Source organism: Xyrauchen texanus, chromosome 45 (assembly GCF_025860055.1).
Source record: "Xyrauchen texanus isolate HMW12.3.18 chromosome 45, RBS_HiC_50CHRs, whole genome shotgun sequence".
Lineage (NCBI taxonomy): Eukaryota > Metazoa > Chordata > Actinopteri > Cypriniformes > Catostomidae > Xyrauchen > Xyrauchen texanus.
This window is the reverse complement of record NC_068320.1, coordinates 11,866,473-11,894,225: the sequence shown is the minus strand read 5'-3', so window position 1 is coordinate 11,894,225 and position 27,753 is coordinate 11,866,473. Positions and strand designations below refer to the sequence as shown.

Sequence of the window (27,753 nt, the reverse complement as noted above, 5' to 3'; positions counted from 1 at the left end):
AGGAGAAATCTCATTCTTATAAACTCCAGGGCATTAATACTTAAAACCACTACAGCAGGACAAACAGAGCTAAATAAAAAACAATTCCATGTCTGTTGTACTTCAAATATGTATGAAATGCAGCGTTTGGTTTAAACAGGAGGCCACTCGCAAAGTTTATGTTATTTGTTACAGACTGAGAGCTTGTGTGTGGTACAGAGAAATCACTAATGTGTCTCCACCATAGCACAGCACTCCCAAAGGAGCTCAGCCGCCCAGACTGTGTCCTGCCTGTCAAACACACCATTAATTATTCAGAGAGAGAGAGAGAGAGAGAGAGAGAGAGAGATTGAGGGGTACACCGATAAAGCAGCACAGAACAAATGGGAGAGAAAGTCAGAAAGAAAGCTATAATAATAAGAGGAGAAGACAATGGAACCGATAAAACAAAAGATGTAGGGCTTATGAAATGTCAAAAAGATGTGTCTAAATATGAACTACATTTTACATTTTTTGGAGAACATGTGAGTGGTACTTGCCCTTGCAAAATCGCCTCCACAATGCTAGGGTGTTCTGGGTGGTTGCCAGAGTGTTGCTATGCGGCTGCTAAGGTGTTCTGAGCATTCGTTAGCATGTTGCTATGGCATTGCTAGTCTCAGCCTCAGATGGCATGCCCACGGACCACCCACAGTCCTTTTACTGACAGTCTTATGCATGTTGAATTCAAAACTGGAATGCACTTCTTCGCAACTTCAAGACTTTACGTAACTTGGATTGTACTTCACTTTTCCACGTGCCCTTCCATCTCGCAAGAGCGCTCAGCCTTGAAATTATACTCTTTGGACCATGAGTCCATATAGAGGTTTTTTAACACTAAAACTTCTTTGTGATACTTTTTCAGCACAATCAACACCATGTTCACATTTACAACCCACAATGAAAAAAGGCGCGTCTAGACAAACTAGGATGCATGTAGACAGTCCGCGCATGCTGTGCTGATGACAAAATTTGCTGTAAGTATACTTTGGCACAAATACAAGGTACAGAGATGACACAAGAAGTGCTTCCATGGGTGACATTTGCCAAAAATAGTGATTTCACATCACTTACATGGCACAAGGGTTGCAGTGGTTATTTACTATGTGACTTTTCATCGCTTTATATCACGAGGCAAAAAACACAACATGTTCCTGTTCAAATACAAATTTTAAATTCTTATTGTGAATTCAAATTTAAAATTGGGTCCAAATTCATGTCTGTAGCACACGTGCCATGGGAGAAATCCTTAGGGTTAGGGTTTTGTTCAAAGCATGAGCAATAGTAATAGTGAACATGTTGACATGCACTTAAGGAAACGCTATTTTTGATATTCCAGGGTTTCTGCAGTCAGTGGCGTTCTGAAAATTCATGTAAACAAGAACGCCGATTTAAGGGATTAAGAGAAAGCTTAAGGTTTTCCTTTGGCAATGCATGCACATAAGCAGCATTCTAACAGGTTTTGGAGGAGTGTGCATGTGCATAAACAGATGAGATAACAAACTTCATAGGATGGAGCCCGACAACAAGTCAACAAAGTGGAAAGAAATCAACATTTCTGGGAGAGGGGAAAAAACACACATAAACTATTCCAATTTATCCACACAATGCAAAATACTGACGGTCCCTCACGTTCACGTATATGCGCTTGTACGTTGATGAAATCCCAGAGTTTTATGGAAACCCCACTATTGAAGCGCAAATCCGCTGCAAGTCATAATGGAAAGTTAACACAGCAACAGCTCTGGAATATGTAATAATAGTAAATAATGTAATAACGTTTTCCTCATATGCCATGTTTGTAATTTACAAAAACGTCACAGGGAAATTATGTTGCTCTGGAGAAATCTGCTTACTGACCATGCTGCATGAATTTGTGAATAAAGTGTACACTGATTCTAAAGTGCATGAAAACCGGAACATTGCTTTCTCACGCCGCTGTCTCACAATAAGACACTTTCTGGTATCATGTAAACATAGTTAGAGATTCTTGCCTTAGCAAACAGCTCTGATTAAATCAGCAGACACTGAGAATGTGAAATATTGCTTAAGAAAATCTAATGAAAATTAAAACAAAAAAACGTAAATGAACACAAGTATTCCAAAGCAATGTGCAGCAATTTCAGACAGCCAGGAGTACGTCTGGGACAGACGCCAAAGGTTTAATCAATGTAAACTGTGGATCACATACAGGTGGTATACACAACACACACAGAAACAAAAACTCCCTTATGTGCCAAAAATCGTATGCCAACACACAAACCATATGTGTATGCACAAGACAGCACACACACTCACACTCAATGCAATGCAATTGTGTGTGTTAGTCGTGGTGGTTTTGAACAGAAAGGTCATTTGTTGAATTTGGGCAATCTGTGAGATCAGGAGGCGGCATACATAAGGATGAGTCATGACTGTGTCCGAGGATTTCTCTCTCTCTGAGCCTCTCTCTGTCCCCTCTCCCATCACTTCACTGCAAGACAGCATACACACACAAAACTGCCCTCCTCCACTGAGGCAAGACATGAGACAGAGGTAGGGACAAGAGGAAAAGAGAAGGGCAAAATCTATCATTTCTCTCATCAGGTTAAACATAATTTTAGTGACAGCATCTCTATGTACAGTGCATTCATAAAGTATTCAGACACCATTTTTTGCATTTATTTTGTTGCTGCCTTATGCTAAAATGCTTTAAATAATTAATTTTTTCCACATCAATCTACACTCCATACCCCAAACTGACAAAGCAAAAAATATATTTTTGATAACTTTGCAAATGTATTAAAAAAGAAAAAACTGAAATATCCCATTGACATAAATATTCAGACCCTTAACTCAGTACTTAGTTGAAGCACCTTTGGAAGCGATTACAGCATCAAGTCTATTTGGGTATGATGCGACAAGTTTGCAAACCTGGATTTGGGGATTTCTTCTCAGCAGATCCTCTCAAGCTCTGACAGGTTGGATGGGGACTGTTATTTTCAGGTCTCTCCAGAGATCTTCAATTGGGTTCAAGTCCCGGCTCTGGCTGGGCCACTCAAGGACATTCACAGAGTTGTCCCTAAGCCACATTTGCATTGTCTTGGCTGTGTGCTAAAGGACATTTTCCTGATGGAAGTTTAACCTTTGGCCCAGTCTGAGGTCTTGAGTGCTCAGGACCAGGTTTTCATTAAGGATATCTCTGTATTTTGCTGCATTCCGCTTTCCTTCAACCCTGACCAGTCCCCAGTCCCTGCCGCTGAAAAACAGACCCACAGCATGATGCTGCCACCACCATGCTTCACTGTTGTTATGGTATTGCGCAGGTGATGAGTGGTGCCTGGTTTCCTTTAGATATGACGCAAGCGTGCGCATGCGTGTGTGTTCAGCAACTTGCATTTCTTGCAGTCAGCACATACTGCACTGTCCCGCAGGTCCAGAGGCTCTGATTGGTTGCGGAGTTTACATCATCCAATCACTAATCATGTTTCCCAGCACATGTAAAAATAGCTATCTATTACAATGAAATCCATTAAAATCTTTAGAGGGCAATCAGACTTAAAGACTAGAGGTATGCACAGGCATTAAATTTAAGGAGAGAGTAGGCAGTGTACAGTGAAAAAAAGGCAACTCTCCTTTAGTGGCATGCCGTTGATGACAAATGATGAGTAAATAGAAGCCTGGACCTGGCCTGTAAATGAGACCCTGTGACTATACCTAATAAACACTGTCAAATTTTAAGACAAAAGCTGAAATAGCTTTTTTGCATTTCCTATCAGAGCAAGTAAAGTCAGAAACATGTATTCTGACATTTTAGCTTGCTCAAAGGAGATGGCATACAGCAAAACACACTCCAGGAATTCACTCATCCAACCAGTGGCGTCTTAAAAAATACTGGCCACCCCATTGCCCCCACTTCTGAATATATATATACTGTATATATGAATATATACACTCACCTAAAGGATTATTAGGAACACCTGTTCAATTTCTCATTAATGCAATTATCTAATCAACCAATCACATGGCAGTTGCTTCAATGCATTTAGGGGTGTGGTCCTGGTCAAATCAATCTCCTGAACTCCAAACTGAATGTCAGAATGGGAAAGAAAGGTGATTTAAGCAATTTTGAGCATGGCATGGTTGTTGGTGCCAGACGGGCCGGTCTGAGTATTTCACAATCTGCTCAGTTACTGGGATTTTCACGCACAACCATTTCTAGGGTTTACAAAGAATGGTGTAAAAAGGTAAAAACATCCAGTATGCGGCAGTCCTGTGGGCGAAAATGCCTTGTTGATGCTAAAGGTCAGAGGAGAATGGGCCAACTGATTCAAGCTGATAGAAGAGCAACTTTGCCTGAAATAACCACTCGAAACAACCGAGGTATGCAGCAAAGCATTTGTGAAGCCACAACACGCACAACCTTGAGGCGGATGGGCTACAACAGCAGAAGACCCCACCGGGTACCACTCATCTCCACTACAAATAGGAAAAAGAGGCTACAATTTGCAAGAGCTCACCAAAATTGGACAGTTGAAGACTGGAAAAATGTTGCCTGGTCTGATGAGTCTCGATTTCTGTTGAGACATTCAGATGGTAGAGTCAGAATTTGGCGTAAACAGAATGAGAACATGGATCCATCATGCCTTGTTACCACTGTGCAGGCTGGTGGTGGTGGTGTAATGGTGTGGGGGATGTTTTCTTGGCACACTTTAGGCCCCTTAGTGCCAGTTGGGCATCGTTTAAATGCCACGGCCTACCTGAATATTGTTTCTGACCATGTCCATCCCTTTATGGCCACCATGTACCCATCCTCTGATGGCTACTTCCAGCGGGATAATGCACCATGTAACAAAGCTCGAATCATTTCAAATTGGTTTCTTGAACATGACAATGAGTTCACTGTACTAAAATGGCCCCCACAGTCACCAGATCTCAACCCAATAGAGCATCTTTGGGATGTGGTGGAACGGGAGCTTCGTGCCCTGGATGTGCATCCCACAAATCTCCATCAACTGCAAGATGCTATCCTATCAATATGGGCCAACATTTCTAAAGAATGCTTTCAGCACCTTGTTGAATCAATGCCACGTAGAATTAAGGCAGTTCTGAAGGCGAAAGGGGGTCAAACACAGTATTAGTATGGTGTTCCTAATAATCCTTTAGGTGAGTGTATATATATATATTAAACTTACACATCATATTAGTTTTGCTTTTATGAGTCAAATCTGTATCAAATTATTAACATTTAGCCTATAGATAACCTCAAATTAAGAAGAGATTATTTATTGAGGAAAGTAATAGAATGTCAGCCAGTGAGTTGGTCTCCGAATGACTGTTAATTTGACATTTCTGTGGCTTAATGAAGCACATGCAGATCAAATGCACATTCAAATACAGTAAAACTATCAGATAACGACTAAGGTAATTAGATATTAAGATAGTATATTAAGTTAGGAAGGTAGTGTATTCTTGAAAATGTTTCTCATCTGTTCATTATAATGAGTTCAAATGCCATTTATGTTAGCCTATCTAATTTCTGCACTTAATTAAATGCTAGCCTTCTTCACTAATCTAAATCATTGCTGTCTGTCAGCCTCAAATAATCAAATGTAATGATGAAAAATGTGAACGAAAAATAATACATAAAAATAACCATAAGAAAACTTTCTGTATGTTATTTTAAGGTTGTCCTACAATAACCTACATGCAACATTCTTGGAAGCCTAGTTTATGGTTACACAAATAAAACTTGAGAATTGGTTCTCAAAATATATATATATATATATATATATATATATATATATATATTTAACCATATGCTAACGTTAGGGGACTATTCTGTGTTTGCTGGGTCTTTGTCACAGACTATTCACCTTTAGCTTTCTCACTGGGGTTTTGTAAGACACTTCTCTGTAAAGCTGCTGTTTGGTAGTGAAAAGTAGACCTAATACAAAAATTATAAACACATTAGCTGCTAAATTAAGCTGACTACATGTTATGAAATTGGACATCTAATTAATGGACCTCTACCACCGTCCTATTTGAACTTGATTATAGGCTTGCTCACCAAATTACACACACACACACACACACACACACACACACACACACAACAAATGTGGGTGTGCCACCCTAACATTTTTACTGATCCCTTCTGGCCACCCAATAAAAACAATCCTGGAGGCGCCACTGCATCCAACTTCACTGTATCCACTTGAGATGCTTTTCTAACAGTATTGAAGGGATGCGTGACTATGCTGGGTAATGTTTGACTTCACCATCAGCTCCAAGTTCATCAATAAAAAAAAAAAAAGTGTGAGTAAAATTCATACATAGGCACATATTTGTCTCCAAAATCAACTTCAATCATTTAAGCATAAACCTTTAGATCAAAGGGTTTCAAAATCATAAGGAACAAATGCAGTGTACTTTCCAGAATAAGTAACTTTTTATATCATCTGAAAGGTCCTGCGACTTATAGTCAAAAGTGATTTTTTTTTTTTACATAAATAATCCATAATTTGACATATAATATATTTTCCGTTGCATTAAGCTTACATGTCATCAAATGTCTAAAACTTAAGTGCAAATAAATATTAACTAGCCATTGGCAAATCTTTCTCCAACGTGTCCATTGATATGATAATATGACACTCTTAATGAGGATTATGGCATTTTTCATAAAAAAAATTTGGCATTCCCACAGTAATACTTCTCGTATAATTTAATAGCCTTTTACAATTTGTGCTTACATTTAGAAAAGTATTACATTATGAACATTTATTACATTATGCTTCATTATTGCATCATGAGTTGCTACAGGGCAGCTGCTCCCAGGTCCTAGTACCTGCCGCATGCAACCTTTGTCAGTGTGACTTACTCAGAGATGCGCCTTATCTGTTCTGTTTTTTGTTTTAACCTGGTGCCACTTATGTTCAAGTTTGACTTGGGTATTACCAAACTTCTGTCTGGCAGTGTATATACATATCCAAAATTGTCTAGAATTGTTACACGCTGATTGATTCAAGCAAAATCAAACAGCACAGATGCTTTCACTCTGTCTGTGGCAGCAGGCTTTGTGTGCTTTAAGAAATCCAAAACCTACAGCTTTAATTCAGCTTGGTGGAAACCTCAAAAGCAGGAGGTGTGTGTGAAGGAACATGCGGCCTCTCATGCCAGTTTAATTATGTGCATCAGATCATGAGATTAGAGCCAGATTTTGAGGGAGGAAAAACAAAATATAAATCACAAGATGTGGATGAAAGAGGGAAATCACAACATCCTGTCACAGCATACACAATTGAGGAAGAACCAAAGAAGAGAGATCTGAAAACATGACAAATGCATCTCCTCATTGATATAGTCCTTTACACAATGTTTTAAATATTGTCAGTAACTGCAATAATCTGTTGTTCTATTATTATGTGCTAATATGGGAACTAGGCAAATTCGTTTTGATGCTGGGCGAAAAATTAGGCGAAAATGTATTTATGAATATGTGTAGTTTTGTCTGCTGAAATATTACAGAACTGAGCTTAACTATAGAAATGCTGTGTTCAACTATAGAATTGTCCATGACTTTTTAGGATTTTATTCATTTCCCAGGCTTGGAAATCACTCATTGTAAACCTCCTTTACATTCCCAGATTTTCCACAACCATGGGAACACTAAGATCTTAAAGCACATTTAATGTCCAACATCTGCAACATTACAAGGTGGATCTGCACACTAACAAAGATGATGTGTATTCACACTTGACTTTGTATGGATCACTGCCCACTCTTTCCTCAAGAAATTGCATTTAATAACTTGCAAGACATTCTGTTACATTGTGGGAACAGGATGTCATTAGACCTCTTTTCTTCCTCTCTGCAGTAGGTGCCTGTGTCCGGTTTCTATGTAAATTCCAGGATAAAGTTAGAATCTCTCATTAGCCCCGACCGGCAACATCATTCAAACTCTACTAATGGAAATAGCACACATATAGTGTATCAAGCACCATGACAAGAAGGTAAGAACATTGTACAAGTCATTGATTCCTTCAAAGTTTATGAGCAACTACAGTTCCTCAATTTGGACATTCAGTTTCTGTGGCCATTAGTCATGGAGTACTAAAACGTCAATACAGCCATTAGATCAACTCTGAATATAGCCCCAAAATGTTCAGTGAAGGCAGGTGGGTTTGAAACATCTCACATGTTTGAGTGCCATACTAAAGAGACAAAAGCAGAAAGGAGACAAGGATGACAGTTGTCACAAAATGACCGCTGAGTTTGAACATCACAGCCAATGTCACGTCAACAACAGAAATGGAAAGTCTAAAAAAGGAGCCTGTAAAGTGTAGTGACAGAAACATTCTGTAACAGACAGAACATGTAAAAGGAAGCAGAGGGGCAGCGAAGAGCCTAACCTCTCTCTGAAGAACCAGCTCTTTGGTGAACATCGTGGCTTCCTCACTGTAAGGCTCTGCTACCTGCATCCCACTTGGCATGTTTCGAGATCCTCTGGGACACTCGATACCTGCAGAAACACACATAAACAGAATTCAAAATTCAACAATTTTTTTTTTGCCAATGTAGAATTAACAAGCAATGTGTATAACTCTTCATAAAGCCACTTGTATTCGTCCATTATTGTTTATTAAAGACTATGGCATTAGATTAGTGTCGCTCTTGATTCTTGCGGCATGATTGGCCAGTATGATGGCAATAATATATAGACATTTAAATTTTGTCTGATTTAAACATTTTAGTAGCAAAAATGTCTATCGAACTGTCTTTTTGAGGAAATCAGCTCAAAACAAAGATTTAATTATTAAATCTATGTTAAACGTATGTACTGTAGGTAAATGTTGCTTTTTATTGCTATGTATTGCAATATTAAAGCATATCAATACAAATGTGTATTCTTCCTTGAGTGCATTTAATAAATACAAAAATGTTTTACTGAGAAGAAGATTTTTACTGTAACTTTGGGAATTAAACATTTTGAATGTTCTAATGCTATTAAAGGGATAGTTCATCCAAAAATGAAAATGATGCCATAATTTACTCATCCTCAAGATATCCTAGGTGTATATGACTTTCTTCTTTCAACAAAACACAATTGGAGTTATATAAAAAAAAATATCCTGGCTCTTCCAAGCTTTATAATGGGAATGAATGGTACCTTAGATTTTGAAGCCAAAAAAGCAAATCAATCCATCAAAAAAGTAATCCATACGGCTCCAGGGGGTTAATAAAGACCTTCTGAAGCGAAGTGAAGCCTTTTTGTAAGAAAAATATCCATATTTATAACTTTATAAACTATAATCACTGGCTTCCGGTAATGACCGTCCACGTGTTCAATGGCTTCCTCTATCCTCTGCGCATCCACGTTCATCACTTCTCACCGGAGATTACGCTACGCCTATGTCATACGCTGGCACTTGACTGCCTTGTGAACACTTGGACGGTTGTTACCGGAAGCCAGTGATTAACCCCCTGGAGCCGTATGGATTACTTTTTTGATGGATGGACTTGCTTTTTTGGGCTTAAAAATCAAAGGTACCATTCATTCCCATTATAAAGTTTGGAAGAGCCAGGATGTTTTTTCATATAACTTAGATTGTTCTTTCACCCAAACACAAAGTCATATACAACTAGGATGGCTTGAGGGTGAGTAAATTATGGGATAATTTTCATTTTTGGGTGAACTAACCCTTTAAGGCCCCTTTAAGGACTTAATATCCTACAACACAAATGAAAAATGCTGGATTTGCTTTTTTAACACTATTGCCAATACAATTCCACAGTAATGGCAACATAATGAAAACACTTGAATGCATATTACAATATTGGTGTAAAACCACACAAATAAAAAGTCCATCTCTCATCCTCATAATAATAGTAATTCTTGCCACTCTTGTCCACAAAGAAAGAAAAACACAACAAATATAACAAGTAACCAAACTGAATTATTCAGCTCTCAGAGGCAAAAAAACAAAACAAAAAAAAAAACACGAAACAACTCAATTATCTGGTAATTGTTAGTAAATAGTCCCAAAATTAGCATTTAAAGTGCTCTAGGCGTCTGGCCTGCTCAAAGGCAGAACACGATTTCTGACAATAACAGGAGTGTTTTCAGAGACAGGTGCTTGTAAACTGGTTGAGGAGTACAAAAGAGCGACACTGCATTAAAAAACAGGAATGGAGAACTAAAACAGAATTTTGATCTTTAAAGCAAAGAGTCATTAAAAATTAAACCTTGACAGGCTTTAAGTCAAATTACGTCTTTATCTGCCTTCAATATCCCTACATGATCCTATTAAGCCTTGACCGCTTTGTTTAAGGAGTCAGTTTTTACAAAGCATTGGCAATTAAACATTATCTACAGAGTGTCTGCTACATACACTCATCAAAAAAAGCATTCGATAAAATTGCAGCCTTGGAGAAAAAATATTTGAAATCCCATTTGTAAAAAGTTCCAAGGTTATGATAAAGATTTTTTGCAGTTTTCATTTTCCTTACAGCACTCAATGAAAGGGGCTGCATGTACTAGTTATTTTCTCTTAAAAAGGCATAATGACTGCAAGCAGTCTTCGCCTCCCTCCGTGCCCCTTGAAAAACATTGCTTCACCACAGGGCAAGATGCTTCAATACGGGCGAGCACTGCAAAATATGCCAGCTCAAACTGTTCATCTCTGAATTCCTCAATTAGAAGAGAATGATTACAAAACATTTAGCCTTGCTGATTCAAATGTCAAAGGACATGCATAGATGCTTGATGCAATAATTTATTTGTGTTATTATGTTACAAAAAAAATATTAGAGCGAAGGACACAAGCCCAAAGCGAGTGGTTTATATCTGCGTTTAAACCTGTGCCAGGATCAGTCTGATTAGACTGATAGCGATTGTGATCAGTAAGAATACAGGAAATATAGTCCTGGATCAGATACTTACACAATTGTTTTAAACAAAAATAGAAAAGAAAGAGAAAAACATTTACAGGAATTTTTTTGACTCAAATATATAGCAAAATAAAAGGTGAAAATAGTAAAACAATAAGGTTAATAAAAATAATAAAATGTGAATTAAAAAAAGATAAAAAGGCAAATATTGCATAGTTGAGTGCAAAAATTTGCATTCCCCTTTTGTCTCATGCGTGTTCACACCCCTTTCAGAATTTATACAAATTTAAGGGATAAAAGATTATTTATTTTTTTATTTAATACTGCCCTTCAGAATCACATAACAGGTATTTACATAAAGTATAATATGCATAGAGTAGTGTGCTGTCTTCTAGAGCATCAGTGAATGTGCACTTTGCAACATGTGTAATAGTTGTGTATATCCATCTATCTATCAATCTATCTAAGTTTACATACACCTTAGCCAAATACATTTAAACTCAGTTTTTCACAATTCCTGGCATTTAATCGTAGAAAACATTCCCTGTCTTAGGTCAGTTAGACAGTACTACTTTACTTTAAGAATGAGAAATGTGAGAATAATAGTAGAGAGAATTATTTGTTCAGCTTTTATTTCTTTCATCATATTCCCAGTGGGTCTGAAGTTTACTATATTTTACTTTCAATTTCTTTGGTCAAATGTTTTGGGTAGCCTTCCACAAGCTTTTCACAATAAGTTGCTGGAATTTTGGCCCATTCCTCCAGACAGAACTGGTGTGACTGAGTCAGGTTTGTAGGCCTCCTTGCTGGCACAAGTTGTTTTATTTATTTTTTCTCAGTTCTTCTATCGGATTGAGGTCAGGGCTTTGTTATGGCAACTCCTTGACCTTGACTTTGTTGTCCTTAAGCCATTTTGTCACAACTTTGGAGGTATGCTTGGGGCCATTGTCCATTTGGAAGATCCATTTGTGACTGAGCTTCAAATTTCTGGCTGATGTCATGAGATGTTGCTTCAATATATCCACATCATTTTCCTTCCTCATGATGCCATCTATTATGTGAATTGCACCAGTCCCTCCTGCAGCAAAGCACCCCAACAACATGATAATGCCACCCGCATGCTTCACGGTTGGTATGGTGTTCTTCGGCTTGCGAGCCTCACCTTTTTTCCTCAAAACATAACTTTTTTGTTTCATTAGACCAGACAACATTTTCCCAAAAAGTAAGATCCCCATGTGCACTTGCAAACTGTAGTATGGCTTTTTTATAGTGGTTTTGGAGCAGTGGCTTCATCCTTGCTGAGCAGCCTTTCAGGTTATGTTTATATAGGACTCATTTTACTGTAGATATAGATACTTGTCTACCTATTTCCTCCAGCATCTTCACAAGGCATTTTGCTGTTCTGGGATTGATTTGCACTTCTCGCAACAAACTACATTCATCTCTATGAGACTAAATGTGTCCCATGGTATTATTTATACTTGTTATTGTTTGTACAGATGAATGTGGTACCTTCAGGCATTTGAAAATTGCTCCGAAGGATGAACCAGAATTGTGGAGGTCCACAATTAATTTTTTTTCTGAGGTCTTGGCTGATTTATTTAGATTTTCCCATGATGTCAAGTAAAGAGGCATTGAAAAGAGGAACAACCATACAATACATCCATAGGTACACCTCCAATTCATTACACCTCCTATCAGAAGCTAATTGGCTAAGTGTCTAAAGCCTTTACATAATGTTCTGGAAATTTCCAAGCTGCTTAAAGGAACATTTAACTTAGTGTGTGTATATATATATATATATATATATATATATATATATATATATATATATATATATATATATATACATACATACATACACACACACATCTTAGGCTTTCTTTACTGTGACTAGATGGATACAAAGACTACAAGAGTGAAATTGAATGATATCCCAGATGCAGTTTATTGTGCTACTCCAATCCCAATCAATAATAATCAGGGGAAAAAAGATTTGGTACATAACACAGGACATTTAATTATAAACAAGCACGAAATGCACATGGGATTACTATTTTGAAATGTCTGTGCTGCCAGTTGTGAACTCACTGACGATTGAATCACTGAGAAAGTGACTTGAATTCAAACTGTTAACCTGAGCTCCTGAGTTCAAACGAGCTCTTGTCGGGTGATTCATTATAAAGATCCGGTTCAAAAGAGTAATTTGTTCACAAATTGGACATCATGGCTTAGACCGAGTTTGTTGTTGCATGCAGCCAGCGAGCTCATATCATCAACAGAAAGGGAGAAAAGAGGCTCGAGACACACGGGTGGTGTGCGCTGTAAAGATGAATTCAATAACTCACAAGATGATATCTGAAAGCACACATCCGGACTGTCGCCAATGGCGATTGGATTTTAAATAATTGTCGCAATCATTTATTTTTGGTCGCATTTTTGACCATTTTAGTCTAAGTCTGGAACCCTGTAAAAGAAGGTAAATGTCAAGCTTCAATGTATAGATATTCATACAAACTATGGATATGAATGAAGGTATATCAGTACAAGTGTAAGTTTATTGTAAATATTGTATGCAGAAACTAATAGCCAAACTGGCTCTCTGTAGTGTATATGCTCAACCCAAAGAAATGGGGATTAAAGAGCCTTAAGAAAGGACACCCATACAACTATAAAGAAGTTACAGGGATATTTATTCATGGAGGACTGCGTAAGCACATTTCTGAGAGACATGTAGACGAGCAAAGGATCAGAAACTGCCTCACTGTTCCTCTGCCAGAATTGCAGCTTCCAAAGTATTCAGTGACTTCTGTGATGAGACTGCAACAGAACTCATGCAGAGATTACAAACACACTCACCCGCTCCCTTCTGTTGCCGAATATCACAGATCTTCACAGGAAAAATGACTATTGCAGGGGAGGAGAGAGAGAGAGAGAGACCAAGAGATTCCATATCCAAGCTACCAATAACCATTTCTGCAAGTGGATAGTTGATATTCAATAAATAGTATGCCCATGTTTGGCTATGGATAGAAGTATAAGTTAGCTATCTGTCTGGGACTTTTACTTTGCATTCGGAAGCAGTAAATCATCAGGAAACCATTATTTCCCTGGGATACACGTGTCCACATCCTAACCACTTACTTCACAACACAGATCCCATAAACCACTATGTCCTGTCTGCCCCTCTGCCCATGCCAAAAGATAGAGCTATGAATCTATGAAAGCCACATGGATAAAATACAGCCTATAGCCAGCCATACGCACACAAACTCAGATAGCGCCTTTATATCCCCGAAATAACTGCTGCCAATGACATGAGTCTGCAGCATTTCTGCAACTACGATCCAATCTGACAGCTCCATGTTTTATGCAGGAAGAAACCACCACTTCTGAAATGAAACCCTTTTTATCAGGCCTTCTTTCAAATAAACACACATGACTGTTTTGGCAGGGTGATATTTTCTGACAATACCTCCTTATCTGATATACAGTAAAACATCAAATTACATCATAACTTTCTCTCTGTATAAACACACACACACAGCAAACGAACAGAACATTCTGTAACAGAGATGATGTTGGCTGCTCCTGCAGAGACGGAGGAAGAAAATGAAGAGTAGACAAGAAGAGATTGAATAGAGAAAGACTGAAGACAGGAACACTGTGTCTAATGACTTGAAGTGAACTTGTAAAAAGCAGGCAACTATCTGGGTGTTTACAGAGGTGTTTTTCTACAGGATGTTTTTCTGTGCCACTAGAGGCAGCAAATGGAATTATACAAATAATGATTGTTCTGAAACAGGTTTCCCAAAAACTCCCTTCATCTGCCATTGTTCAGAAATTAAACCAATAGTCCTGCACCAAACTCACAACATTGGTTAAGACAATGTTACCGTCTTGGGCTGGTCAGGATGCTAAATTTTTGATAGCACGACAGAGTCTACACTTTTTGGTGACATTAATCTACAAATGGTTTACTTATTGTTGTATATGCATATAAAGCTGGTATAGTAAGAGTATTTTAATATTGGGGGAAAAAAAATGACATCAGCTTTTAAAAACAAATCACACCAAGAGCAATGTCAAATTTGCCAACAAAATTGCAGGCAATTTTTTGCACCAAAATAATTAACAATGAGTGGAAAACAAATGTTTTAATCTCTATTTCCATAAACTGCCTTTAGTTTCAGACAGACATTAAAATACTCAAACACACACAAACTAAAGGCAGCTAGATTGCAGTAAAGACAGTATTTTTGTATTTCAGACAGTCTTCCAAATCCTAATCCCATCATGTCTAACAATCGAATACAAATTCAAGTGAGCTTTAGAGATAAAGTGAATTTTACATTATTACAATATTTACATTTACATTTATGCATTTGGCAGACGCTTTTATCCAAAGCGACTTACAGTGCACTTATTACAGGGACAATCCCCCCAGAGCAACCTGGAGTTAAGTGCCTTGCTCAAGGACACAATGGTGGTGGCCGTGGGGTTAGAACCTGTGACCTTCTGATTAACAGCCCTGTGCTTTAGCCACTACGCCACCACCACAATATGATTGTAACACAGTTAAATGATGGGCAAGGAGGAGGCGAGAACCCTGCAGTCGACCTTTATACCTCGGAGGCTTGATTAGCCTAATACGGGACCGGGTGCGTAGGATCACGACCCGGCCACGCCCTCCGCCCTGCCACATTCCTCCCTCGTTCTCTCAGGCTGGGGAGCCCCCGGCCTGACATACACCCCCCCCCCCCTTTCCCTGGGGGAGGGCGCGCCGCCTTCCACGCTGTCTGCCGGCAGGTCATCCCCATCTACCTGGACGAGGGAGGGGACAAGGGGAGGGAAACAGAAATAATTAAAATGGGGGGTACTTCCTGTAACAGTGTAGTACCCCCCAAAAAACTGTAAAATGTAAAAGAGGATAAAGGCCAACGCAGAGCGACAGTGAGAGAGAGAGAGAGAGAGAGAGGAGAGAGATGAAAAAAAAAAAACTCTTACTAGCTAGTTCTCCGATACGCTGCAACTTGTTCCTCGGCCACTCCTCCACCCTTTATCGTACGACAGCCGCGCCTCTCCGGGCGGATCCGAGGCAGTCCTCCAGCCCCTGGCGGATGGAACACCCCGCCGCGTTCTCAGGGAACAGAAGCTCGGGGAACAGAAGGGGTCTCCCCCACCCCTGGCAGCGGTCCTGTCGCTCCAGGCGGTCGCCAGTGAGCCCCTCCCCGCTCGCGGTCAGCGGTCTTAAACCCCGCCACGTTTCAGCGGCCGGTAGGCGACTCCTGCACCCCTGACCGCTCCAGGCGGTCGGCTAGGAGCCCCTTCTCCCCTCGCGGTCGGCGGCCATCGTCCTCGTTCAGGCAGCTGGGCTCCTCGTCCCCTGGCAGATTGCCGCGGCTGCTCCGTTGGGGTGGACGGTAGTGGTGAGAACTCTACTACGGCATATCCCTCCTCCTTCCCGGGTTTCGGCACCAGTGTAACACAGATAAAGAATGAGCAAGGAGGAGCCTAGAACCGGCTTTTCAATATAAATAATAGTTTTAATAATAAACTCAAAAGACCACATAAACACACACATGACGGACATGTCCGCTAACGATCTCTCTCTCCCGCACGACACCCTGCGGTCGACCTTTATACCTCGGAGGCTTGATTAGCCTAATACGGGACCGGGTGCGTAGGATCACGACCCGGCCCCGCCCTCCGCCCTGCCACAATGATAAATTGGAAGAAAAAATAAATCATTGAAATAATATGGAAAAATTGACATTTTTAAATTAATTTAAATATCTCAAGCTCTTCATTAGATGCCATTTTTATTCTTTCAACCAACCACTGAATCGCACACACAGGACTGTTGGATTACATGGGTAGTGAATGATACATCTATGCTGCCTTTAAAAAACAGATAAGACACTGTAGACAGGATGTTACACAAACACTGAATTTGGGCATACCTTAATGGCTTCCTACCACTATATGCAGCTTTTGAAGGCAGATTCTTTTATTTATTTTTTTAATTGCTCACAAACAGCAATTTATAGTCAATATAATATTTTATAGCTGAGCATAACTAGAATTTATTTTTATATATTTATTTTTTTATTCACTATAGAAACTTATTTGGATTGACACTTTGTGATTTCCATTCCTTTTAAAGGCCTAGAAATCATAATATAAAAAAATGACCTGATATTTCTAGGTTTTGGTTGGGAACCCTGAAGCAGATACAGTAGGTGTCAGTATACAATCCAAGTCACTGGGATAAAAAAGAGCCAGTGAAACAAACAAAACTTTGATAAAAGCACCTTTAACTGTGTATTCTGAGAGTAATCTGGAGGATATATATATATATATATATATATATATATATATATATATATATATATATATATATATATATATATATATATATATGCATATGCATCAGTTATATTCAAGATTACATAAAAAAAAAAGTATAGTGCAGTGAAAAGATGCATGCCTGAGTCTAGCCAAGGTCAGACCTTAAAAGCAGGAGCTTTGCACAAAAGACAAGAGAAACAAACCCAGAGAGTGCAACATTGTAAAAGCATTCTATGATCTTCAAAATCTCATGGAGAGAGAACTAGGCATGTTAGAAATACATAAAGAAATGTACTACTTTTCCTCAAGAGAAACAGCAACAAAGTGCTACACTCACAGACAAGGCGCACTCTCACTTAAACAAATGACATGCTCTCAGCATGGATACGCTCTCCTGTAATGTGATGTACAGAGGGAAGCTCTGCGTCACTGCAGCTCTTTTACAACAGGGCCGCTCTCCAGCATGACATTAACGTCAATCCATTCGCCATCATTGATGCCAAAACAATGTGACAGCACTAGAGAATTGACTGAAAATAGTTTGCATCCGAGAACTGTGTATGGGTGAGATCCTGTCTCTTCAAATGGCAATGTCTGGAATTATAGTAGCAAGGAAAGAAGGAAGGAAGGGAAGGAAGGATGAAGGAAGCAAGCAAAGCAGATAGGAAGGAATGAAAGGAAAGGATGGAGGAAAGAATGAAAGATAAAGGAAGGAAGGAAGGAAAGGATGAAGGAATGAAAGGAGTAAAAGTTAGGTAGGAATGAATAAAGGAAGGAAGGAAGGAAGGAAGGAAGGGACGGAGGAAGGCAGGCAAGGATAAAGGAATGAAAGGAGTAAAAGGTATTAAGGGAGTAAAATGAAAGCAGCATTAAAATAATCACGTTTTCATGAAAACAAGTGTATCAATAATGACAGCCAAAATATCTGATTCTAAAGCATCCTGTCTAAAAGCTCTCTCTCTCTTTCTCTCTCTCTCTCTCTCTCTCTCTCACACACACATGCACACACACACACACACCAATCAATCCATTCCTCTAAACAGCACTGCAGTGTTGCTCTGTTTTTATTCTTTCTTTTTTTTATTAAGAGAACATTAAGTCACTGTAAGCTGTAGTATTTTGGTTAGAGGATGCCTCTAACACATGTGCACTAAACACTAGGCCACAGCTCTGACTTGAGAAATAATCAAATAAATAAGCCAAGCACAAAACTCTGCTACGTATCCTAATTCATAGCACATGCACACACACAAATACGACTGTGGGCAGGCCTCTTCCAGAGCACCTGAGCTCTGAGCAGACCCTAAGCAGTTTATGAAAGTTACATCATGACTAGAGATGCCCTGAAGAGGGAAGCTCCCCACTGCTGTGGCCCTGTCTTACATACATTTTTGATGAAACACACCCCTTTGATATCTGCTTCAAAACTCTCCAACATTTTTCTTTTCCAAGAGAGGACTGCGGAAGGAAAGACCCTGTCGAGGTGGGGAAGGACTCTTCTAAAGTCAAACAACTGAACTTCGTAGCTCAAGAGGACGAGAAGAGAGGAGAGCACAGGAGTGTATCTCAGGACATGGGGATAAGCAGCTGGTGGTACACACACTCCTAAAATAAGCAAGTACAACAGCATCCAAGCGAGCACACCAAAGGTACATTATAAATTGAACAATGTCAACAATATCAAATTCAGAGTTCAAGAATCCAAACAAAACTCTTCAGTAAATTAAAGAACAGGCTGCATCCCAAAAAGTGTTTTAAGATGCCAATTGGCCCTTGTATTGAAGGCTAACAACCCTTGACTGATGAGGAAGACCTCTTTATTCTAGTCACACTCAATGAATGCTTACCATGCGTTTTCCAATGTTTATACTTTATTTCAAGAGATCATGAAAGTAAACAGTTTATTGCAATTGAACAGAACCAACTTTTCCAGTTATATAAGGGCATATTGTATAATTCTACAATTTTCCATCCACTTATGATAGCTAAAAGCTGCTTTAACACCATTGGGCCAAAAGGTTCTCAAATAGTGCCGTTCTTCACGTTTTGTTTACCACTGTGGTGCTGCAAAATCAGGATTAGAATGGACTAACTAGGCAAGTGGCCAATCGTGAGTTGCCATGTCACTAAAGCCGTTTCACCAGCACTGTTCTCTGATCTGAATATGATAAAACTGTCTGTGCTGAGAAATCTGGTCCAGGAATGGTTTGTAATTGTAACGTTCTAAAAGGAATTCAAGTGGAAATGCTACTCTAACCATTACTCGTGTGCTCTGAACCAATCAGACAGATGCTGGAAAAGTCTTTTTTTTTTCTTCTTTTTATTTTCGAACTAAAACACCTTGATAGTGCAATCGTAGCTTGACTTTGTTAAATCAGATCAAACTGGCCTCGGCGCTGTGTGGATGTTCTGATAAACAGAGGATGCACAATCGTGTATTTAACCAAAAATTCAAATGTAATACAAACAAGGTAGAGGTATATTATTTATTTATGCATTGTGTCATATTTACTTGAACAGACAGATGAAGACAGCAGCTAGTCTGTGCAAAATCCCACTCTAGCTCAATTAAAACTGGGCATGTAAACATACTGACCGTGGTGCTTTGAGCAGTCCAAAAGTGAATTTCTGCTTCAACCAATGGCATGAGTTTGAAATAGGACTACCTGTAAAAAGCTGTTTAGCAGGGAACGAAATTAATAATCAAGATTATAATCACAAAAAAACAACAACAACAAACAGATTGCAGTGGTAGTGATCTCCCCTGTCTTTCATTGGTTGTACAGACAGATAGTCCTGTCCCAAACTCGCACCACAGGTCGAGCCAATGTCGTGTGTCAGGCTGGACGGGCCGATTAAACAAACAGGAATATAATGATAATGCCACACTTTTAGGAAACAACCTACCAATGGATTACTTATAGTTGACTTATAGTTATATTATACTAGGATACAAGACATTTTTTACAAGATTTTAACATCGGAAAAATGGGGAGCCTGGGTAGCTCAGCAAGTAAAGACGCTGACTACCACACCTGGAGTCACAAGTTTGAATCCAGAACATGCCGAGTGACTCCAGTCAGGCTTCCTAAGCAACCAATTGGCCCGGTTTGTAGGGTGGGTAGAGACACGTTGGGGTAATCTCCTCATGGTCGCTATAATGTGGTTCTCGCTCTCGGTGGAGCACATGGTGAATTGTGTGTGGATGCCGCTGAGAATAGAGTGAAGCCTCCACATGCGCTAGGTCTCTGCAGTAATGCGCACAACATGCCAAATGATAAGATACGCGGATTGACTGTCTCAGACGCGGAGGCAACTGAGATTTGTCCTCCACCACCCAGATCGAGGCATTGGGAATTCCAAATTGGGAAAAAAATGACCCATTAGCTTTAAGCTGAAAAAGGGCTAAAGATTTGAAACATGTTGTAGTATGATCCTACATTAAAGTGAGAAATGTGTTGGATTGTTCTTAGCAGAGATCAAAACAACTCATCTCTGACTGCTGTAGGAACACGTCAGGCACTACAACAACATCTGTTGAAGCACTACAGCATCACAAGCAACATGTATTTCTTTGGTCCTCTAGGAAAAGAGATATTTAAACAGGAAAGGGAGTGGAAGAAATGAAGAAAGTGAGCAATGAAGCATTTCTGCCCTTTTAATGTGGTAACCTTTGCCGGCATGCCTGTGGGTGGAGAGTCGTTCACCATAGTAACACTAATAGGGAACCAAGCGCAGTAATGGAAGGCTGAGTGATAGTAAGCATGCCTGTCTCTCTCTCGCTCCTTTTGTCAGTGCTTTGGCATTGTCTGACCTTTCAACCACTCAAGGCAAAGGGTGCTGTTGATTGAATGCCTGTGTTCTGAGCTCTAATTTAGCACTGAGCTCATTCATGCAGTGATATTGTGGAGAAACTGCCTGTCAATGTAGACACAGTAACACACAGATATAAACATCGAATCTATCTAATGGTGTACACACAAACTGAAGTGTGATTTTATTTTAGTTAAATAAACATTAAAATACTTTCCCCTATCCAAGTTTTACATGCAAGTTAACAAGTGGTAGGATGACTTCCCTGAAATCTGTACACACTGTGGCTCTGTGATGCCATCAAACATTGCTCTGTTTGACCATCCCAAACAGACTGACACAGCAACATTTGTTCAACCAATGTCATCAGTTTCTGGCGGGGATATCTGTTCTTCAAACTAAAGTGGAGTGTTTGCAATTGCATTTGGTGATGCTAGTGCCACAGAAATTATACACTTTAGCTTACAAAAAAAAAAAAAAAAAATGCGTCATGATTTTTATCTTTGAAGAATACCTGGACATCACCATAGGGAGCTTTTCCCAAATTAAGCCAAGATCTGGAGATGATTTTGTCCCCAATGTATAGCCAAGTAAACACACAGATCTTAAAGGGCGTGACTGGGGCTTGCACACACACATAGATTCTATATAACTCCTCTATTCCCTCTTTGTTATCACTCATCACATTCATTCCCTAAAGTCAATCATGCCTAATATCTGTAAGTATACAGAGGTCCACACCGATATGATACCTGGACATGTACCAGCAAACATTGCTGAGGGGGGGAGGAAGGCCTGCAGGTAAAACAAACACACACTACAATGAGTTTATGGTGTACTGCCCTTTGTATTGTAAAATCAATAACCACATGAACTGCTTGAAGCTTTTATTTCTTTCGCATGTGCTGTAGTGTTTTTCAAAGCCAGCAGTGCTTTCAATCTCTGTCAGAAAAATGGCTACAAGCTCTCAAACACTAGAAACGTCAGAAAAGGCTGTGCCAGGAGACCAGAGCCCAAAGCAACTGTGGCAGGTGAGAAAATGGGGGATCCTTTTTATAAAAATCTTAAATTGGTTGATTTTGTAAATGCCAAAATAATCAACTCTATCAGCTTTGACCTTTTGAAAAAAAAAAAAAGAAATCTAAAAAGAAAACGTTATAATTCAACAACAGAACATGGATGATAAAATCACAGACAGAGTGCAAGATGAGGTAATTTTGACTGAATACCAGATCAATTCAGGTAAAAAAAAAAGGGATTATGATAAGAAAAATAAAGAGCAGAGTGACAAAAATAAAGGTTGACAAAAACCTCTCACAGGAAGAGGGTGAAAAAAAGTATTACAAAAGGAACAAATAGAGGAAGGAAAAAACAAAGGAAGACATTCAGGAAGAAATTACCAAATTAATTGAAATATCTCCAATGAAGATACGCACAATTAAGCACAGTTGGGGTGGAGGGTGTTTGTTCTCCATTGGGGAGAAAGTAGGGACAAATAAATGGGGGTGGTGGAGGAATCCAGAAATAGATGGGCATCTCTCTCCACTGTTTTCAGGGTGACTTAGACCGAGTTGTTAGAGGCAGCGGAGTGGCAGTAATACATAGGGTCAAAAATACATCTCTTTTTCTCTATTAAATATATTTTGAATAATCATATCACCATTCTAATCTAAAGTATCACAATCTCAACTGTATTATGTCCTGAATTAAATAGCATTTAACTTTTAACAACCTAAATCACCAGCTGACCTAATCAATTTGTTAATATTACATAGTTTGGGGGACCTGTGTAGCTCAGGAAGACGCTGACTACCACACCTGGAGGAGTCGCAAGTTCGAATTCAGGGCGTGCTGAGTGACTCCAGTCAGGCTTCCTAAGCAAACAATTGGCCCGGTCCCTAGGGTAGGTAGAGGTATGTTGGGTTAACCTCCTCGTGGTCACTGTAATGTGGTTCTTGCTCTCGGTGTCATTTAACCATGTTTAAAACAGTTACATTGTTGTTAAGAAGACAAATAAATATAGATTACACCATATATTATGTGCCCTGAAGTAAAATATGACTATTTACTGCATACAACAGGATAATGCAAGAGGCTTTATGATCAGGTATTGCAAATAACTACCCCAAGGTGTCTACGGATTGATGATCTGGCACCAAACCGGAAACTTTGCACTAATATGAGCTGGCTAGAAAGGGGATTGGCTACACACAGAACATTGATTAAAAGGTCAAAGGTTCCAGGTGCTCCAATTCCTTCCCTGATGTGCAGTAGTGATAGCTGCACCAGCCCAAATACCCACACGTACACATAGGGATGCATGTCCACACATATCTTACACATACACATGAATAGGGCAAGGAAAACAGATGCTGAATAGCAAGACCTCACAGCTAGCTACTGACTCTTGACCTTGCCTAAGACTGAGCCCTTCAGATCCCCATCTTGCCTTGAGCAGGTCAGAGACTCAGAATGACCGTCTGCACGAGTACCAGCTTTTAAGACATCCCAGAAAAGACCAGCCTCCGCAGGTCAAAAGAGAAGGACAAAAGCTACTGAATCAGAAAACTCCACTGGCAGAGAATCTTGTGGAGAAAGAAATTCTTTGCACAAAAGCAACTCCCAAGGAAGCTTTAGGCAAATAAATGTGAACACATTTTAACAGCATAGGGGACTGACTAAAAGTAGCAATGCTATTAGTGATAGATCGATATATAGGCAAGATGGATTAATCAGAAAATTGTTGACAATTTTGAGATCATCTGAATTGGCCGATAACCATGTTTACATTTTTTAAGTAAACTGAGTAAATATTGTGCAGATATTGCGTAAAATAAGTGTTTATGTAATTTCAGTAATCATTTTCTGTAATTAAAGGAATATTCTGGTTAAGCTTAATCAAAAGCATAAGTTGCAGTAATGCACTTATCTGTAAATGTTACTTACGGTTTCAAAAGCATAGTCACAAGATGTGTTAACATGATTTTAGAGTAATAAAATCAATTACTAACTTTTTCTATGTAAAATTATATCCAATTTTATAACTTTGATGCCATGACTACGTAGCAACCATACACCATAAAACTTAGAGATCGGCTGATATATCGGTTTTACCGATTAATTGGTGCCGATAGTTGTTTTTTGGAACTATCGTTATCGGCAAAAATAGATGGGGAAAGTTGCCGATATTTTATCTTTTTTTTTGTCCTCCGTGTTTCTCTCTGACCAAACCCTTTCGAAACGTATTTTTGTATGTTGTCAATGGGATATTGGTTGCACAACAAACACGCATGTGGGATGTCTGTGTCTATCACAGTAAGGAAAGACAAAAGTTTAAATATTTTTAAACATTCAGTAAATTTTCATTTTAAAAACTATCGAAAAATACATTTGTTATCAGCATTTCCAGCACCTTAAGTTATCAGTATTGGCAAAATTAATAGGTCCACCTTTAGTAAAACCCTAAATTCCTTTTTAGAATATTCACACTTCTCTTCTGCCTTTACAACCTTGAAACCCCATTCACATCTATTGTAAGTGGTTCATTTTAACCTCATTTTTTGCAAAAAGTCAAAAAAACATTTGAATAAATTAACATTATGCCACAAATGGCATAGTGTTGAGCTTAACTTGTATTGAACCGTTGAAGTTCAACCGTTAAAGGAATTGAATATTCCTTTAAACTGAACTATCCATATTATGTATATCGGCAATCTCTAACCCTGCTCTCTGGATATCTATATCAGCCATTGAAGAAGTCATATTGGTTGACAACTAATGGACTAACTTACCTACATTGTTCAGTCTGATTCATTTTAGAATAGAGTATGTTCGTTTAGGTGGATAATTTTAATGAACTGGTCAAAATATATATATGTTTTTTAAAACTTTTTCCTGTAACTCCCTGCACGGCATTTTACAAATTCTTTATTTTTGCCGTTTATCACTGTTTGCAATTCAGTAGAATTAATTAGTTTTTATGTATGTTTTTTTTAACTTAACTATTTTTGTACCAGATAAAATACCGTTCTTTTTAAGTAAATTACATGCAGTAGTCTCAAAATCATCAGGACTCAAGATGGCGCCGAGTATGGTTGCTGCGTTGCGAGCTCCAACACAACACTGCAGTTTATTGTTTGTTTTGTTTACAGTTTTTTGTTTTTTTGACTTGGATGTTGTCTGCCTTATTGTATACGACAGACAAACGCTTTTGGACATTGGTTCTACAATTACACACTGTAAACTGGACTTCAAATTCCTCAACGCCGACCCGCTGTTTACAAACACGCCAGCGGAGCCCTTTGTCTGGGCTGCCCAGCTGCGGAAAAGCAGAAGGAAAAGGGGAAAAAGAGCCGGCGTTCTCATCAGAGTAAGACGTCGCGCAAATCGACCCACGCTACCCAGTATACTACTGGCAAATGTTCAGTCTCTGGACAACAAGCTCTGCGAGCTGAGAGCGCGGATCTCTTTCCAACGAGAGACGAGAGACTGCAGCGTTATTTGCCTTACAGAAACCTGGATGTCTGCGGAGATTCCAGACTTGGCCATCGAACCAATGGGGTTCTCCGTGCACTGAGGGGACAGAGTGAAAAAACTCTCAGGTAAAACAGAGGTGGTGGTGTATGTTTTATGATCAACAAATCATGGTGTGATCAGAGGAACGTACATTTTATCAAGTTTTTCTGCTCTCCTGATCTGGAATATCTCATGCTTCAGTGAATTCACAGCGGTCATTATCACAGCTGTGTACATCCCCCCACAAGCCAACACAGACCAGGCACTCAAGGAACTGTATGGGAGTATAATTGAGCAGGAAACCGCGCACCCTGAGGCCGCGTTCATATTTACCGGGGACTTTAACAAAGCCAATTTTAAAACAATCGCACCAAAATACCACCAACACATCAGCTTCAACACACGAGGGGACCGGGTTTTGGACCATTGCTATTCTCCTTTCCGGGATGGCTACAAATCCCTCCCCTGCCCACCATTTGGCCGCTCTTCCGTTCTGCTTCTGCCCGCTTACAGGCAGAAACTGAAACGAGATGCACCCACCCTCAGAACGATCCAGTGCTGGTCGAACCATTCAGACTCTGCGCTAAAAGACTATCAAGTTTTGATCACGCGGACTGGGAGATGTTCCGGGCCGCCTCTGATGACGACATCGAGGCTTACGTTGATAGCGTAACGTGTTTCATCAGGAAGTGCGTAGAGGACATTGTGCCAACCAAAACAATTCGGATCTACCCCAACCAGAAACCATGGGTCAACGGCAATGTTCGCGCGGCACTTAATACACGCCACAAAACTGAAGGACAGTTCAACACCACTGACTGATAGAAGTATGTGGCAGGGAATTAACATCATCACGGACTACGAAGGGAATAAAAACTCAGCCATGAACACCACTGCCTCTCTCCCGGATGAGCTTAATACATTTTATGCTCGTTTCGAGGACAATAACACTGCACTCGTGGAGAGAGCACTTGCGGCCGACGCTACAGAGGATGGTTCATTCTCCGTCTCTGTTGCAGATGTAACCCGATCCTTCCGACAGGTGAACATCCGTAAAAGCGCGGGTCCAGACGGCATTCCGGGCCGCGTCAGAGCGTGCGCAAACCAACTGGCTGGTGTTTTACGGACATTTTTTTACCTGTCCCTCTCCCTGTCTGTAGTCCCCACATGCTTCAAAACGTCAACCACTGTGCCTGTACCGAAGCAAGCCAAAATCACTTGTTTAAATGACTGGCGCCCTGTTGCTCTGACCCCCATCATCAGCAAATGCTTTGAAAGGCTAATCAGAGATCACATCTGCTCTGTGCTGCCCACGTCTTTGGACCCATTGCAGTTTGCCTACCACAACAACCGCTCCACTGATGATGCCATTGCATCTACACTACACACTGGTCTCTCCCACCTGGAAAAAAGGAACACATGTGAGAATGCTGTTTGTAGACTGCAGCTCAGCAATCAACACCATAGTGTCCCTCAAGCTTGATGTGAAACCCCGGGCTCTGGGCTTAAACAGCTCACTGTGCAGCTGGATCCTGGACTTCCTGTCAGGCAGATGCCAGGTGGTTAGAATGGGCAGCAACATCTCATCAGTGACCCTCAACACTGGAGCCCCGCAGGGCTGCGTTCTCAGCCCACTCCTGTATTCCCTGTACACACATGACTGTGTGGCAAACTGGCAACACATAGCTCCAATGCCATCATTAAGTTTGCTGACGATACGACGGTGGTAGGTCTGATCACTGACAATGATGAAACAGCCTACAGAGAGGAGGTGCACACTCTGACACGGTGGTGTCAGGAGCACAACCTCTCCCTCAACGTCAATAAAACCAAGGAGCTTGTGATGGACTTCAGGAAGAAAGACAGAGAACACCGCCCCATCACCATTAATGGAGCACCGGTGGAGAGAGTCAGCTCTTTTCCTGAGACGGCTGAGGAAGTTTTGAATGAACCACCACATCCTCACACGGTTCTACACCAGCACTGTAGAGAGCATCCTGTGTGAAATATTTTGTATTGTGTGATCATGCCTTTTTATGTAAAGCGCTCTGAGAATTAACTTTTAAAAGTGCTATACAAAATAAAGTTATTATTATTATTATTATTATTAATCAGCACTGCACTTTATTAATCTATAATCTCACACTGGACTGTCACATATATTCTCCTCAATACAACTACATTATA

At 39.8% G+C, this 27,753-nt stretch overlaps 1 pseudogene; it reads right to left on the bottom strand.

Moving 5' to 3' along the window:
* Window positions 1–27,753, bottom strand: part of LOC127637764 (staphylococcal nuclease domain-containing protein 1-like) — a 265,638-nt pseudogene that overhangs the window by 174,215 nt on the left and 63,670 nt on the right.